Raw genomic sequence first — 16326 nt, forward strand, 5'->3', positions numbered from 1 at the left:
CTAAGAAGACAATCTAAGAATTAAACAACATAATCTACTACAGCCTTATACATAAGTCTAGAAGATTCATTGGCCTGAAACAACATGTTAAATATAAAACCGGCTAGGGCCAGCCGTCTTTTTCTCTTTGCCCATTAAAACTTCTTGCTTTCATCAAGGTGGTAAGTGGTTACATTCAATGTTACGACAATCATTTGGGGATACAAGTGGGAATGGGAAAGATAAGAAGAAAAACAGTGAGAATTTTTTTTTAAACTAGTCATTAAATTTGTAGGTAAACCTGGGATCTAGGTAAACCTGAGATCCAGTTTTCTTGGGCTTTATGTTAACTTTTGATTGTTTTAAAATAGGAAAAAGTATCTCACCTATAAGAGGGCTGGTAAGTAAAGCAGAGGACATACATCATGCTGTCTGTGTGGTCATGTTGCTTGGATATTAAAATGAGATTTTAAAAAATGAAACTGGAATCTATTTTTCAACAGGTTGAAAGGCATTTATAATTACACTAATAATTTGTGAGTATCATACTAATGAGGATAGGGAAATGTAGACCTTGACATTGGCACGTTTAGTTACACTCACTATGAAAAAGATGTTTACCCCTCGAGAGTTTCTTAAGAAAAAGAAAAATCAATCTCCATCAATGAGCAATATTTTTCTCCCCAAGGGATATTGATTTGAACATTGACTTCGCAATGGGTGAGTTATTTCCTTCAGGCCCCCTGTTATGAATTGTTAGGTGACATGTCTTTTATGAGCCAATAAACATGTTGTTTCTAGTATAGTAATCTTGTCAGGGAGATTCCAACTTCTGAGCTGTGGTTGGTTTGGGATATTTCAGCTTTTGGATGGCTGCGTTAAGTATTTCTATGGGATATATTCCAAGTTTAAAAAGCAGTATCGCTCATCTGCCTTATTTTTTAAACGAAGAGTAGCCTTTCAGTACTTCTGAGGGAAAATCAGGTGGCAGTGAATAATTCCCTTTTCTGCTTGCTCCTCAGCTTTGTGTCCTCTCAGCTTGTGCATGGACCCATGACTCATGTGTAGTCATACAAATGTCTTCATGGCTCCCTTTTCTCCCTTTACAGAACGGTACAATGTTGGTATCTCTAATTCTGAAAATAAACCAGATTGTCCATTTGCCAGAGGAACCAGTACGTCAAGGAACATCGTGATGGGTGGAAGCAGAGGAAAGGATAAGTGGCGTTGGATGCTTGTTGACACGAATGAGCGTTTTTTCAATTCATCTGTCAGGATTTGTGTGCACTGCGTTTTCTTGATGAGCTCCTTGAAGGACGAAATTAGAATTTACATTAGATCGCCTTAGGGTCGATTCATCCATCCGTTCGTTCTTGAACGAATATTAACCTGTGCCCATATCATGTGCCACACACCATACTCAGCACTGATGATAAAGAAGACCCATCTGAGGCTTTCACAGTGTGCTTGGGAAGGCATCGGGTCGGATAGTTCTGGATACATGTTGACACAAAATACTTTAGGAGCCCTGAGGCTTATTTCGCAGAAGCTGGGAGTAGCAAGGAAGCCTTCAGGGAGAAGTTAAGCAAAAGCGTTAATTCATCGGACCATGGGCTCAGGAGAGGAACAGAAGCGTGTGTCCCCGTTGCAAAGGGAGTGGAATCCTAAGCAAGTCACTGTATCCCCCTGAGCCTTAGTTTCCTTGTCTGCAAACTGGGAATAGTGATACCTGCCTTCTGAGATTGCAGGTTAAGTGAGATTGCATGAAGAGGCCTCGACACCGTGCACAAAGTAGACACTGCATAAATGTCTGCTAGAAAGGTATGATAAAGTGACACCTTAGCACACTCTCTAATATTAATCCAGCAAATATTTGTTGGGCACTGACCAGGTGTCATGCCCTAGTGCTGGGTTCTGGGCAAAAGACCAGCAGTTCGTCAGGAGACACCATGAGGACGGAGCGAGAGATAGAATGACAGGTGGCTTCTGCGAGGCGTGGAGGAGGCACACTTCTGTGTGTGGCGGGCCTGAGCTGGTCTCTTACTGCTGGAGCCCAGAGCACCAGGGGGGGCCTGAAGGAGGAAGAGCCAGCAAAAGTCGGTCTTGCCCGACCAGGAAGGGCCTTGTGGGGCAGTGATGGCCTCAAAACAGGAAAGAGACAGACAGATTTGTTCATCTGTGATTTCTCAGTTTCCTCTAAGTTTTCCCACGGGTGTTCCTTGCCTTTCTGTAGCTGGATCGCGGCCTCTTCAGAAACCAAGAAGCCCATCTGTTTGCTGTTGCCTCTTCTAATGTGGCGCCTCTGATATACCCTCAGTGAACGTGGCTAGGTCTTTATACTTCCCTCTTCTCCACATGCTGAAATTTTCCAGTCCTTTCTGAAGCCCAGTCAGTTTCAGAGTGCTCAGATTTAAGTGCTTGCTTGTGTGCTTATTGAAGAGATTCGTGAATTGAGAGTTGTGATCGTGTCACTGCCTAAAACTCTTCATATTGCTCTTAGGATAAAGTCCAAGGTCCTGAATGTGTGCCACGAGACTTTTCATCATCTGGCTTCTGTCCTGGGCTCCTGCCTCACCTCCTGGAACTCCCCATTCTCCCCACGTCTCCACGTCACTGGCTTTTCTCCCGTTACCTCAGCACTGCTGGTACCTTTATCGTGTTGCTGCCTTTGTTTGAAAGGCCTCCCAAATCCCTTCTCCAGACAAACTCCTCTCTTTAGTTAGGGTCCCACTTAAAAGGCATTCGCTCAGGAAAGGCCTCCCTCATTTCCTAGGTTAGATGATCTAATGATACCAGCTCACATCACCTATGGTTTTCTTTTCTTCTGCTTACCCTAAGTGAAATAAGTTATTTGAGCACAGACCTTATTCACCCAACAAATACTCTCTGAGGCCTTCAGAGAATGGCCTAGATGTTGGGAATACCACACAGGAAGACAAAGTCTCAGCCCTTGGAGCTTGTAAGTGAGGCAACAAGCAAGAAGCAGATGTGGATGGGATATAATGTCAGTGATATAAGCACTCTGGAAAATAGTTAAGCTGGGTAAGGGGATGGAGAGGGCTTGAAGATAAGTTGGGAATGAAAAGAGGGAAGGCTTGTGGTTGTCTGGTTCAGTGTAGAATTCCCAATGCCCAACACAATGTCTGGCATCCAAAAAGGACCTTGCAAATATTTGCTCATTGAGAATCATCTTGGTTCAAGTAGGCCTGAAGGAATGAAGGGTTGAATTAGGCTAATGCAGTGGTGCTTGCTTCTCCCCAAGTTCCCTGACTGTATCTGGGACAGTGTAGTCTGCGTGTTTACCCAATATCCAATGGGAATCCACGTCAAACCTATGTCCCTGTTAAAGTCTATGATAGTCATACCTTTTGTGTGGTAGCCTTGCACACTTTCTTCTTAACCACCACAGGCCAAATAGCAACTGGTTGGTGAATGAAATATTTATGCTTTGGAGAAATCTTGATGTTCTAATCAGTTTCTATTTATATAATGATCAACTATGCCTATGAGGAGGAGGAGAGTTTTTTCTGTGATCTCTGTGCATCTAAGTGACTAATGAAGTCAATCTGGACTTGGCAGATTTTGCCACAACTTGGACAGACGTAGCACCCATGATGTCGTGTCACTTCTCAGCTTGCTGGTTGCCTTGTTCCCACTGCTGTGATCTCATGTTTGGCATTTTCCTTTCAAAGTGTTATCTTCCCATTTCGCATGGTCCCTCTGTGTGGCTCAGGCTAAGGCACTGTCTACCACTTGTCTTTCAACCAATCTTGTCTTCTTAAAGAATATTCTGAAGACCAAACATTCTGTTAGCTTTAGTTTGTTTTAATTTTGGAGGAGCCGAGGGGGTGGGAAGAGGAGAGGGGAATTCATACTTTCACAATTTTTTTCTTAATTTGAATGACAGAGCTGGACCGCGGGGCTGAGTTTGAATTGAGATTCAGACAAATTGGGTTCGTTCTCTATAGTCTTGGTTAAAGAAAATTTGCACAGCACGAAGGAAATGAGCAAAAGAATGGTTCGGATTCTCTTCTGTGGACCCTAGCGTACCTTTTCTTTTGTGCTGGCCCCACAACTCCCGTGAAACAGCATCTTTCCCTGCCCTGGGGGCCTCTTCTGGTTTTGCACTTTTATAGGAATTCATTGCTTTGTTTGTATCACTCTTTGGACCAAAAAAGCCGATCAAAGTCCATACTCTTAAGTTCACTTTGGCTCCAATCCCTGCTGTTTTGTCTGTCCCACCCCTTTCTGTGTATCACACTGTTTATCTCCACAACCAGATCTCAGAATCCCCAGCAGAAAATCACATAGTTTGTATCTGCCATTAACCAGCTTCCCCAACCACCCCATGCCCTAATCAGAGGCCTTCCGATAGTTGCTGCTCAGGGGTTTGGGTAAGAATAAGATCGGAAAGAAATGGAATATATTTCCAGCTTCACGCGGTTTCCTTCAATCTTATCAGTTTGTAATTATATATTTACTTATCTTTTTACGTATTGACGGCTCTACCTTCCCTCCAGCAATAAGCCTCATAAAGGCTGGAAAATGTGTCTGCTTTGTTGACCAAGGTATGCCTGATGCTGGCCAGAGTAAACATATTTAATGAATCTCTGTGGAATATAGGAGTGACTATAGAGAAGAAGGAGCTTATTCAGGGTGGATTTTCACTTACCCTTAAGAAGTGAAATGAAAGCAAACTTTGGTGGTTTTGTTTAACTGTGGGCAAATTGGTATGGACTGAGAAATTCAATTAACTGTATTCATCAATTTTTGTTTCTGGGCTAGAATCGTCAGACTGAGACCCGGAATTCTTGATTCCCTTTTGTGGCATTAAAAAAAACAACAACAAAAAAAACAAAACAAAAAACCCAACCCAAACCTTGGCATATTACACCACCCAGATTTTTTTTCTTTGTCTCAAAAAAGGCTAAGCTGAACACTAGATTCCTTACCCAGTGCAACAATCAAAAACTCCTAAAACCTCAGCTGCCTTGGATGATGTCACAAAACCCTCAAGAATGCTCACTGCTGAGTTGGGCACAGGCCCAGCAAACACAATTCTTTCTGCCAGTTATTCAGGGTCTTTGACAGATTAGGTGGTCTTTCTTATTCTTTCTTCTTCCTCTTCCCCTCCTCCTCCTCCTTCTCCTCCTCCTCCTTCTTCTTCTTCTTTTTCAACCTCTGAAAAGGCAGTTCAGTTTACCTCTAAGCAAGACATTAGCTCTGACTGCCCCCAAATAACATTTTAATTGGAATCTCAGTCCAAACAAATGCCCAGCTTCTTTATTAACCCCAACAGTGTAATTTTTCAACCTCAGACTGATTCAGGGGGAAACTGTCTCACTCAAACTGCCATGCAATGGAACATGGCAGTTTTCCTCAACCAGTCTCTCTTCTGACCTTGATTTGAACCTTAATCTCTTCTACCCGTGTTTTCTTTATTAGCTGCTCATAGCTGTGGCACAAGACTAATTTTCCTGTTTTTAGACTACCAGTTTACAGAGGTATTTCACTCCCTCTTTGATTCCCAAAAGTAACCAAGATTTCATGGACCTCGTTGGGAAAGGGAAGGTAATACCCATTCTTCACATTTCTTTTTAGGTTTTGTAATTTACCGTAGCTGCTTTGCAAAATGTGCTGTAGAATTTTAGACTGTACCTGCTTTGCAAAATGTGCTGTAGAATTTTAGATTGTACTTTTGAGGTACAAAGTTTAGGTACAAAGAAATCATACACTTAATTGTCAGAAAAAAACTAAAAAAAAAAAAAAACCCTTCTAAATGATTACAAAAGACTTTTCATCAATAGACAGGTCCACTCTCATAAAGTGAAAACTAAGGCTATTACCCGAGTAATTTAGGCAAACACAATATGTTTTTTTTTTATTAGAAATCTCTAATCTTTTGGGGGAGATACGAATTATCCAGATAATTGCTTCAATTCCTTCATTTTTATGCTGAAATATAATCAATGAGTAATGACAGAGAAAATAACTTTTTCTCAATTATACGTCTGCATTTTTTGACGTTGGTAAAATGATCCAAATTAAAAAGAAAAAAAAAAAGGCACCCTTTTCAATAACAATGAAAAAAAAAAGTGTTTATTTGGAGTATACCTTAATATAGCAGAACTGTGTAGGTAGAAAAACAGTGCTTATGATCGTGTGCTCAATTAGATTTATTATAGGTTTTTGTACTTTTTGGCATTAGCATGAAAGCATATTGGTTATTAGTTTTTATAACCTAATTGGAGGCTTTGTATCTAGTTACCCCTCTGTTCTCAGCTTCATACAATAGTTTGTTGATTGCAAAAATTACATTTCTGTGACTTTAAAGTCCTAGAACTAGGTCTGCCACTGCAAGTTGGGGATTCAGCCTGGTGTTTGGAGGGCAGGGACCATGTGCCCTCTGGGTGTGAGGGGGTAGGCAGCTGGGAACAATTGTCTGTCCCCCGCGGTGTTCAGTGGCATTAGCAGCACGTTGGCATGATAAACTTTGCCTTCATTTCACTGGCTCAAACAATTAGTGGGATTGAATCAGAGTTCTCCCAGATCATAGTTTATTATATGTTATTAAATTCCATTATTCAAGAAGTTGCCGCTCTGATTATAAAACTTCCCAGCATATCCTGCAAAGCCCTCATCTCCATCCCTGGCGCATTTCCTTTTACATTTATCTTTTGCTTCTCTGATAGACAAGCTTTTTTTTTTCTCTCTCTCTCTTTCTTTTTCTTTCCCCTTGGTACTTATTTAAAGAGCTAAGAGCTAATTTGAAAATACATCTACGAAAGGACAACAAAAATGAGATGTGAAAAAAAATGGGTGAAGATTCTTAATTAGTCCATTATTTGACACGCACGATTTAACATGGTATGCTTAGCATTGTGCATTCCCCAAAAGAACAAGGCTCTTTTTTTTTTTTTTTATCCCAATCTTTAACTCCCTCTCATTCATTATATCCCTTCTTGTCACTTTCCATTAGCTGATCATGACATCCTTTGCTGGAAGGGCGAGCAAGCAGATTACTTCCAAACTGGTGTAAGTGACACTCAAAAGACTGGCCTAAAGGGGGTTCTGTGATAGCAACAAGCTCTTCAGCCCCTGGAGTTGGAGAATGTCATTTCAATAATATATTGGAGTCCATTGTCACATCCTTTCTGTAGCAACTTGGCAACTCCCCAGAAGTGGCAGGAATGGTTCTTCTACCGTGATAGAATCTAATGTTACCACTGTTGCTGATGATAGAAATAATAATAATAATAATAATAAATTATTATTATGAAGAATTATTTATAAGTATATAAATAATAAAAATCATTATTATTACTATTTACTTAGCCAGTCTAACCCTTCATCTTGCATTTTGCATTTTACAGATGAGGAAACTGAGGATCAAAGTAGCTAAATAAATTGTCCATGGTCCCACAGCTGATAAGTAGCAGAGCTGGGATTTTAATTGTGAGGTCTGATAGACTCCAGGCTATGCCTCTTACTGCTAGAGCAGGTTACACATAACACACCAACTTTTAGGAAACGTCACCATGTCTCCCTAAGTCTAAAAGAGTAAAGAGATGATCAACAGAGCATTCATTTTAACGCAACTGAAAAATAACCTGTCACCAGCCACTTTCGAATGAGGGTGGAGAGGACTGAATGAAGCAGCCAGGGACGAAACACACATGCACAAATGGTGCTGACTAAGAAGAAAAGGGAAAGTCTGAGGCTCTGATCAGGTCAGCCCTGGAGATGCAAACTGTTCCCAGCGCATCTTCCCTGCCCCCAACAAGCCCTCTCTTACCCTCAAAACCCTGACCCTGGGAATCATCCTCAGCCTTGGAAGGGCACGGGCCCAGGAAGAGCTGAATGGTTGCAGGTAACAAGTCACAATGAACTCTGATCCGAACAGCACTGGGACCAGTCCCGGCTGCTGCTCATGCCTCGTACCGGCGTCCAGGCTTCTATGCTCCTCTGTTCCTGAGAAAACATGTTTCCTTCATTCACCAAATTTTAGCCTCTTTCCTTCATTAAGCATGTTTTATCTTCTTTTCCCACCAATCTTTGAAATATTTTCATTATAAAATAGAGAATAGGGAAATACAGGTCAATACATTAACTAAAAGTTACCTGTTTTTCTACTGTAGCAGGAGAAAATTGATAGTCCTATGGTGTATGTCTGTTTTGTTTAAGATATTTATTTATTTATTTATTCATTCATTCATTCATTTATTTATATGTATATAGTAGGCAGTAAAACAGGGCAGACTGAAATCGGACCACCCATCTTTAAATGTAGACACTGCCACCAGCCGTGTGACCTAACCTCTCTGGACCCTAGTTTTCTCGTATGTCAAGTACCTCCCTCAAAAAGCTGTTGTGACAGTGATCTGATGTGTGTGAAGTAGCTGGACCATGGGGAATCACTTCCTGCATCTCGTTGCGGTTACATACACGTTCGTCAATGTTCTTGCTCTGTTTCTGACCATGCTCCAGCCTCCTTGATTCCAAGCCTGTAGCTAACTTCATCCTCAGCCACGATTCTGTCCCTTTTCAGTCCATTTGGTGTGATCAGCTTCCCCCTTACACTTCACCAGCGGTTTTCCCGGTCTCAGTTCCTGTCCGTTTAACCCCAACTCTTAAGTAGGCATCACCCAGCCTCTTTTCCCCACTATGTGATGGACGCATTTCTGCCTGGGTGCCCTGCCTGCTCTGCCCGAAACCGAGGCAAAGCCTGAGCTCAGCCTTCCTTGTTCCAGTCTGGTTGGAAATCCTTGAAGTGAGTGCAGATGGAGGCAATATCACGAGTTTGTGATCATAAAGACAGCAGCAACATCAACCCACAATCTGGGGGCCTCTGGAATGTCATTGAAAAACTAGCGTCCAGACGTGTAGACATACGCAACGCCAAAGCAAGTGTATTTGTAATCATTTTAAATGTAAAAAATCATTTTAAATGTAAATGTAAAAAACAATCATTTTAAATGTAAAAAAGAAGGTAATTATGAATGATTTCTTTCATCTTCCCTTTAAAAGCCCTCTGTTGTCCAGGCCACCTTCTCAACGATCTTTGTACTTCTGAGAAGGGGGAAAATATGTGTGTATGTATGTATGTATGTATGTGTATTTTAACTGGGGGGAGGGGGAGTAGTGCATGTGCTGGGAGAGCGGTTGGCTGGTGGCAGGAATGGGGAAGAGAGAATTATATTTAATGAAACTGGGAGTTCACATGGACCTTTCAGACTTAAAAAAAGTGTTGATTTTTACATGCCAAAGTCTTGAAAGGGGCTTGACGGCTCACGGCTTTGGTGTATTTTTCCAGATGGCAGATGCCATTTTGTGTTTTGCATAAACTGACTAAATTTGCTTGCTCTTTGTACGTATTTCAGACGCAACCATTCTTTGCTTTCAATAGGACAGAAGAGCTCCTTGGCATCGGAACCCTCCTGGTCCGGTGAGGGAGGGATGAGGGTCGCTCGTGTATGAGGATACACGGCCATCATCCAAAACTTCCTAGTTCAGGTGGAAGGAAGAGGTTGGACCAGAACTTGGTATCCGCGTTGCCCAAAAGATGGTTCAGACGGTGTGAGTGAGTCACAGAAGGTAAGCTATGCTCAAGAACTTTCAAAAGTTATTTTCCCAGTTTGTCCATTCTTATCTCCATGGAGGACAAATAGGTTCGTTACGCTTTTTTTTTTTAATTTTTTTTTTAAACGTTTATTTATTTTTGAGACAGAGACAGAGCATGAACAGGGGAGGGTCAGAGAGAGAGGGAGACACAGAATCTGAAACAGGCTTCAGGCTCCGAGCTGTCAGCACAGAGCCCGACATGGGGCTCGAACTCATGGATCGCGAGATCACAACCTGAGCTGAAGTCGGCCGCTCAACCAACTGAGCCACCCGGGCGCCCCGGTTCGTTACACTTTTATTCCAACTCCTCTACGTCTTGCAATTGCTAGTTGTACGATCCTGTAATTTAATAACTCTGTGCTTCAGTTTCTGCAAAAAAAAAAAAAAAAAATTAGGATGATAATAATAAATAACTCATCTCTTAGGATTGTTGTGAAGATTCCATGAGTTAATCCACATAAAGGTTTCTGAACCACGTCTGGCATATAGCAGGTGTTCAAGAAATGTTGATAATTATTGTTGATATGATTCATTTCTGCGGAGGTATGCATTTTTGCCTTTATTTTCTGATGATTGACCTGTCCAGTTCCCATGGCCATTATGCTAATTCTTTGGGTTGATTTTATGGAAATAGACTGGTAACAGAGTGATTAAGCTATTGGCTTTGCCGTTGAACAGAATCAAGTTGAAGTTCTTGAAGTAACAATCAATAGCTGTTATCTCCTCAAGAAGTGACTTAATTTCTCCAGGCCTCAGTTTCTTCATCTATAAAATAGGGATGACAATAATCATACCTGCTTCATAACCTGACAGTGGTTGAACATTATCTGGCAAAGATGTAAAAGCATGTTGGTATTATTATTATTTTTGCTGCCCCAAATATACCGAATAGCTCATTATAGTCAAAAGTGCCTCTAGGAGCTTGTTAGGACCCCAGGGCTCTAGCTTCATGGCAGCTACCTCACCAGAAAAGAGAGCAAACACAGAAATAGAAAGATGCTGTGAGGCCACGACTTTACTGGGACTCTTTGCCACATAATGACACAGATTTGAGAATCGAGTCTTGCTCAACATGGATTCCAACTGAAGTTAGAAAACTCCAATTTCTGAGCAGACCAATCCCAACTCATTACATTGGGGGGGTATTCCAAAGGATGGGAACTATTGGGATAGGAACCGCAGCCTTATTTTTCTGTCCTAAACCCCCCACCCCCACCCCCGGCCCACATAAAGCACAGAGCCAGGTAGATTGTAAGGAAGCATTAGTGACCCGTGCTGGTTACCTTTCATGGAAGCGTCTGGCTTTTGCCACATTATAAATATTTACGTTTCCCATTTTCGAAAATGTTTGTTTATTTCTTCCTTAAAGCTGAAAATGGATAAAAGTTGCATCAGTGACTGAAAGAAACCCCTCTAGAGTCATGTTATTGAAAACAGTTATTGAAAACCGTCTAGATCACACATGCCACTTTCCTCCAGCAGTGACAGGTAGTCTCCATTAATAACTGAATAAAGAGAAAAACAAAGCTTTTACCCTGAAGCTAGTACAAAACCTGAAACAACCCGAAGAACATGGAACAAGGAAGTCTGAAAAGCATCACCAAACTCGCAGATACTTTGTTGGCTCTCTGACGGTTTTTGGACCGCCCCTTCCTGCCGCTGCGTCACTTCCCACAGTGAGGATAAGAGGGGACTTGAGTTGGGAGAAAAGGCACAGGAATGACTTCCTTTCTCAATTCAGACAAGATAGCAGCTCCACTTTTTGTTCCTGACCTTACGCTTAGAAATTTCTCAGAGAGTGGAATGCCACGATTCGTTATCATTAACGGGAAAATAAGAGGGGAAGGTAAGAGCAAACAAAAGACAAAAGAAAGTGCATGTCAAAAGAAAAAGAGAAGTTGGAAAGAGCACAAAGCTATATTGTTAACAAGGGGGGAAGAAAGTACAAAGCAGAAAACAAACGAAAGAAACGTCCCAGTGCTGTGCCAGAGGTGGCTAACTGGCCAATGAAGATTCATCCTCCCCTTCTGTCAGGTAGAGGTGTTTCTGGGATGTCAGCAGGAGACTGTATTTCCCAGCCTCTCTTGTGGTGATGTGGGACCAGGTGACCAGTTCTCATCAGGGGAGTCTGAGCTGAAATTCAGGAGATATGTGTCACATGGGGGTTCAGTGAAGACTGTGATAGTTTCTCCGTTCTGTCTCTGTCTCTCTGTCTCTGTCCCTCCCCGTCTCTCCATCTTCTGGCTAGATAATGCCAGGGTAGTCTTGATGTCCCCCATGCCTGGAGCCATGACAGGCAAGGAATATGGATTCCTGAATCACTGCTTAGAGAAGAGCAGCCCAGAACGGCTGCCCAACCGGGAATATCCACATTGGACTTTTTTGTGAGTGAGACATAAATGTCCATACGTGAAGCCGCTGAGCTTTTAGGGATTGTTTGTTATACCAGCAATCATTACTTACCTTGACTAATACAGAAATTGCTACCAGAAGGGAGCTCTAGAAGCAGTTGCTTTTTCTTCTCGCCTTTGCTTAAAAACCAGTTAATTATTTCCTGATATCCTCTTTTTCTTCTATTATGTTGTCAACAGCAGCCAATAACAACCAACGCATGCTATTTTTCACCTACGAGCTCCAGAGTCACATGGTCTGACTTCCAAGTTACGAAAAGCAGCAGTTTTGCCAGTATTTTTCCACTGCATGATATGGATCTGCAGCCATCCAGACTAATATATCTGCTCTGGCACCTTGACCGCAAAGTCAACGCCACATATATTAGGGTCTTGTTATAGGACACCAGATCGGGTACTGAAGAGAATAGTCAAGTTTATTCAGGAAAATAGAAGTCTCTTGAGGCAGATGCGATGTAATGTGTTCACCAAATGATTTCTTTTCCCCGGGCACAGGGGAAGACCACGAGCCCCTCTCCTTTGCAAGTTAATTGGGGCCAGAGGACCAGTTCTTTGTAAGGGAGTGTATGCAGAAGTACTGTGCCTCCTTTGGTCCACGGAGTTAAGAGTGTGTGTACGTTTTCCCTGTTTCTGTCTCCTCTTCGTCCATAGGGATCTTGCAGGACATGTGTTCCGGATGGTGTGGCTACAAGATAGAAGCCACTCAGCCTACAACATGAACAAGAAATAGCCTGTATTTTGTCATATTCTCCAGGGTTGGGGAGTTGTTTGTTACCGAAACATACCTACCGCATTCTGCCTGTACTCAAAGTGTTTCATCAGGGAGGAATTCAGTGCAAGGAATTCGAGGACTCCAAAACCAGAATCACTGGGAGAGCCAGGGAATGAAGGGAAATCTGAAGTGAAGGCACCACCAGGACATCAGCTTGCCACCGATGATCTCAGCTCCCTGCAGCACTGATGGGGGAGAGGCCTAGGAAGAAGCCCTGAAGCTGACATGGAACCCCCCCCCCCCCCACCGTGTCTGCAGTCTGTTAGTGCCCACACACCTGCTTGTAGCTACAGATAGAGAAAAATGGCTTTTGCCTCCCGCCTCCAATGATTGCAAGAGCATCTCTCAGTGGGAGGTGGTACTGAAAACCCTATTGCCAGAGGAGCCTGGGGATGTCATCACCAGGCTTTTAGCCGTTATGGTACAGAGGACAGAGGTGGTGCCTCCTGAGTCTCAACAAAAAGTGTCAGGCACAAATGCTCCTCGTCCTTCCCATGAGAAATCCAAATGGTCATCCCTCCATAACCCATTTTCTCTTGACTCTTGAGGGCAGATCTTACTCCATTCTTTATCCCCCGATGCCAGACAAGACCAAACAAAAAATTGTTCTGAAGTGATTTGGATGGAATGACAATAGAATGAGTAGCAAATCAGAAAGTTGTCTCCGTGTATTTAAGTTAGGTTTCAAGGTCTTGTGCCCATGGAATCTGATGATTCTCCTTAATGACTGCCCTAGTTTCTTCCCTGGCTTAAGCTCTTTCCCCTCCTAGTCTGCTCAGAGTGAAGAGCTTCTTGTTCAACAAGTGACCTTAAGCTTGAGCTCTGGGTCCTGTCCACATAGCCAAAAAGAGGAGGCTTTGATAATGGGTCTGGTAGAGGCTGTCTATATTCTCTCTCTCTCTCTCTCTCTCTCTCACACACACACACACACACACACACACACACACACACACACATGTTTTAAACTGAAGTATCACGTTGGTTTTGCAGAGTTAGTCCAAGTATTTCCGTATTTTATTCACTTGGTCTGAACATGACTTTTGTGCTCTGGCAGAGCTAGGACATCTTTGGGAAGGTGAGGTTTACGAGTTCACATTGGGGCAGGGTGGGGAGTATTCTGTAAGTGAGGAGAGGGTGGGGTAGACTCGGGTGTTAGCCCGAGAAAAAGATACTCAGGAAAGGGAAGGCCAGACCTTGATGTGGTTTTACCTAGAAAGGCACCAAGTTAAAACTCTGTGGAAGATTAAAGACATCCTCTTGATATTTTCATTTTCCTCATCAAAAAAGGGTAAGACTATTGTGCCTATGGTAAAAATAATAGTAGAATGACTCAGACTTATTTACAACCATCAAAGAAATGGAAGATATGGATCATGTCACTAATTAATCTTTTTATCATTATAAAGTGGTGACTGTATCTAGCTGAAGCGTTGTGTGCATAACAGCACAATTATGGGGGATGTGATGATGTAATAGCGGCTAGTGCCCAGTATTTAGCCTCTCTTTTCCATTCCCACCCACCATGATCTCTGGCTATATTTAGTTGTTTTACACAGTGTACCTGGAGCAAAGTCTATTTTACAAAATTCAAAGAATGGAGAGAAGAGATAGAGTCTTCACAGAAAAACCAGGCTCCACAAAATCTGTTTCCCTTGGTTACTCATGTTCCTTCTTGGTTAATATATTTTCTTCTACTTTGCACCCAGAATCATGGATGGAACACAATCGTGAGTTTATTTTGTGTAAAGGGAAGTAGAGCATTGAGCAATCATCTAATGAATGCAGTCAAGATGGTTAGTGAATCTGGAAAATTCCACTCTCAAAAAAAAAATTACTTTCTCTACTCTGTAGCAGATTTCCTCTTGGCCTTAATTATCCACAGAGTTGTCCAATTTTCTGATAGTCTTTACCATTGTTGACATCACCTTAATAATTTATTTAATGGATTTATTTGGGTTCATTTGGGAACCTTTACTCTAAGTGGCTGCTTTTATAAATCGTTCAATAAGCATTGGACACTATTCCAGTTATCTGTTGCTGTGTCATGAACTACCCCCAAACCTGGTGACTTAAGGAGACACTTCATTATTGTCATTCTCGATTCTTACGGTTGATGGGCTCAGCCGAGCAGCTCTTGCTTGAGGCCCTCACATGGATGAAGTCTGGTGGTAGCTGGGGCTGGAGTCAGCTAAATGTTTCCTTATTCGTGTCTGGCTTCGGGCTCCTCGGGAATCTTTTTTGCTCCCCATAGTTAGCTTGGGTTTCCTCAGAGCCTGTTGGTCTCTTGGTAATCAGCCTTCTTACATGACCGGCTTCCTCACGTGCAAGTGTTCTCGAATCCAGGTGCAAGTTGCAAAGCCTCTTAAGACCTAGCTTTGGAAGTCATGCGGGTGACTTCTACTTTCTGCTTGTTGAAGCAGTCACCAGCCATCCCAGATTCTAAGAGATGGAGAAATGGAGTCCACTCACAGTAGGGGAATGGCTTGTGCATTCAAAGAAGGAAAGAATTGATGGCGGTCATCTTAATGACAAGCTACTATAATTATCTGCTATGCAGCAGGTACTATGATGGATACTAGAGAAATGTGTTGAGCTAAACAGGCACAGCCTCTGCCCTTGTGGAGATTCAAATCCATCTTAACTTTAGGTTGACTTGACAGTTTCCACAATCCACTGCTGAGCAGTGCCAAGTGTATTTGGCTATTAAACTGGTAAACACTAACAGGATAATTTGTGGCCTGGTCATTAGCTGACTTTCTCAATAACCAAACTGAATGGAATTTGTGATTCTCTTATCCATAGCTTGGTGATCAATTTGATGAGCTGATTGATCCATGTATTCTTTTTTTTTATTAAAAAATTTTTTTTTAATGTTTATTTATTTTTGAGAGACAGAGAGAGACAGAGTGTGAGTGGGGGAGGGGCAGAGAGAGATAGAAAGACACAGGATCTGAAGAGGCCCCAGGCTCTGAGCCATCAGCACAGAGCCCGACGCAGGGCTCAAACTCACAAGCTGTGAGATCATGACCCGACCTGAAGTCGGATGCTCAACTGACTGAGCCACCCAGGCGCCCTGATCCATACATTCTTTAACGCATCATCTGAGCAAGGTTGGGATATCATCTGGTGCTTAACACATTGAGTTCCTGCTGTGCACAGAGGCTGAAACTAACTTTTAAAACTTGTGATAGGGAATACATAAGATACTGAAAAGCCAGATTTTGCTCCCGGTAGAGCTTCCATTCCTTTTGGAAGTTCGATCGGGAGCAGGTGGAGCAACTCATGACAATTACAAAGCAAGATGTGGGACCCAGAAAACGCAGGAGAAATTAGACAGGAGGTATCTTTCCATTTCCCTCCTGACGATCATCTTTTGGAGAGACAGAGAATTGATTGTTTGCCTCAGCTTTCTTCTGTTTGGTGTCATTAAAGGAAGGTGATCTAGGTTTGTTAAGTAAAAGGAGATTTCAGGACAGGAATGTTGACAGAAGAATTGGTGGTGTTCAGCAATTCTCAGGTCTTATCGTTTTTGGCATAGTTTAT

The 16326-nt window shown here is 42.4% G+C and overlaps 1 long non-coding RNA gene across 2 annotated transcripts in view; it reads left to right on the forward strand.

Annotated features, from left to right (window-relative positions):
* LOC131496247 (uncharacterized) overlaps positions 1-16326 on the forward strand; it is a 97099-nt gene that overhangs the window by 5520 nt on the left and 75253 nt on the right. For both annotated transcript variants that reach the window (XR_009254394.1, XR_009254395.1), the window contains exon 2: positions 9386-9573. This is a non-coding gene — a long non-coding RNA (uncharacterized LOC131496247). The remainder of the gene's footprint in view (positions 1-9385; positions 9574-16326) is intronic.

The sequence above is a fragment of the Neofelis nebulosa genome, chromosome 15 (genome assembly GCF_028018385.1).
Source record: "Neofelis nebulosa isolate mNeoNeb1 chromosome 15, mNeoNeb1.pri, whole genome shotgun sequence".
Classification (NCBI taxonomy): Eukaryota; Metazoa; Chordata; class Mammalia; order Carnivora; family Felidae; genus Neofelis; species Neofelis nebulosa.